This window comes from Salvia splendens, chromosome 9 (genome assembly GCF_004379255.2).
Source record: "Salvia splendens isolate huo1 chromosome 9, SspV2, whole genome shotgun sequence".
Classification (NCBI taxonomy): domain Eukaryota; kingdom Viridiplantae; phylum Streptophyta; class Magnoliopsida; order Lamiales; family Lamiaceae; genus Salvia; species Salvia splendens.
The window spans coordinates 16,616,691-16,618,772 of record NC_056040.1 but is presented as its reverse complement, the minus strand read 5'-3'; the positions used below and the strand labels follow the sequence as shown (position 1 = coordinate 16,618,772).

At 31.5% G+C, this 2,082-nt stretch overlaps 1 non-coding gene across 1 annotated transcript; it reads right to left on the bottom strand.

Moving 5' to 3' along the window:
* Positions 1 to 84, bottom strand: LOC121749921. The gene has a single exon (XR_006039725.1). It is a non-coding gene; the product is annotated as a small nucleolar RNA SNORD96 family (small nucleolar RNA).
* Positions 85 to 2,082: the final 1,998 nt, after the last annotated feature.

Sequence of the window (2,082 nt, the reverse complement as noted above, 5' to 3'; positions counted from 1 at the left end):
GTGCCTCAGAATTGCAGAATATCATCACAGGAAACTCAATCCCGAAAGATGGTGTAATTTGATAAGAGATTTCATCACAGGCAACTCAAAATCCAAATCTATTTCATCACAGCTCCGGCCGCAGATATTTCATCACAGGCAACTCTAAATCCAAATCAATTTCATCACAGCTCCGGCAACAGAGATTTCATCAGAGGCAACTCAAAATCCAAATCAATTTCATCACAGCTCTGCCGCTGCCTCCGGCGATGAGAAGGTTTAATCGCGCGAATTTTGCAGAAGAGAGAAGGAAAGGTTGAATCGCGCGCCGAGGCTGTGGAAGTAGGATTGAGGATCGAAATTGTTGGATTTGAAGACTTTGAGCTTGTCACTCAGTGTCATCGAGAATGCCATCAATTGTTGTTTCAGTAACAAAATCACAATTTGAATGAAGTGTAATTTCTGAAAATACCCTAGACCTATTTTATATTATTAAAATAAATAATATTTGTTCCATTAAGATGTGTGGCTGAGATTGTTCTCTAGTTATACACTTAAGATTAGTTATATCTTGATCACTACCCTATATATATATATATATATATATATAGAGAGAGAGGGAGAGTCGTGATCAGATGATAACCCCTAAATATTGTAATAACCCTATAACCAAATCTGGACCACACATATTTCTAATCATGCGGTTGAGATTCAAACTTAGATTTACTTCATAAAAAAAAAGCGCGGGGGTAAAACTGTCATTTCCCTCATTTAATTTCTGAATTTCGCCAAATATCACGTAAAATGATAAAATGATAGGTTTATTGCATAGAATGATAGTTTTGCCGGATAGAATGATACTCTGACTTGATAAAATGATACTTTTAACTGACTGATAAAATGATAAAATGATAGGTTTATTGCATAGAATGATAGTTTTCCCGGATAGAATGATACTCTGAGTTGATAAAATGATACTTTTGACTGACTGATAAAATGATAAAATGATAGGTTTATTGCATAGAATGATAGTTTTGCCGGATAGAATGATACTTTTAGCTTATAAATGTTAGGTATACTGCATAAAATGATAGTTTTACCGGATAGAATGATACTTTCAGTCGATAGAATGATAGTTTTGCCGGGTAGAATGATACTTTCAGCCGATAGAATGATAGGTATTTTTGGTGTATACAATGACATTTTTGTTTAATAAAATGATACTTTTACCTGATAAAATAAAATCTAAGCGGATAAAATTACAGAAACCTTATAAAAATGATAGTTTTCCGGATAGAATGATACTCTGAGTTGATAAAATGATACTTTTAGCTTATAAATGTTAGGTTTACTGCATAAAATGATAGTTTTGCCGGATAGAATGATACTTTCAGCCGATAGAATGATAGTTTTGTCGGGTAGAATGATACTTTCAGCCGATAGAAGGATAAGTATTTTTTGTGTATAAAATGACATTTTTATTTAATAAAATGATGCTTTTACCTGATAAAATGATAATCTAAGGAATAAAATGACAGTAACCTTATAAAAATGATAGTTTAGCTGAAGAAATTGCATATAAGCTGATAAAATGATACTTTAACGTGACAAAATGACATAAAACTGATAAAACGATAGTTTTTCCGGATAGAATGATACTTTCAGCCGATAGAATGATAGTTTTGTCGGGTAGAATGATACTTTCAGCCGATAGAATGATAGGTATTTTTGGTGTATAAAATGACATTTTTGTTTAATAAAATGATACTTTTACCTGATAAAATGATAATCTAACCGGATAAAATGACAATAACCTTATAAAAATGATAGTTTAGCTGAAGAAATTGCATATAAGCTGATAAAATGATACTTTAACGTGACAAAATGACATAAAACTGATAAAATGATAGTTTTACCGGATAGAATGATACTCTGAGTTGATAAAATGATACTTTTGACTGACTGATAAAATGATAAAATGATATATGTTAAGTTTATTGCATAGAATGATAGTATTCCCGGATAGAATGATACTCTGAGTTGATAAAATGATACTTTTGACTGACTGATAAAATGATACTTTTGACTGACTGATAAAATGAT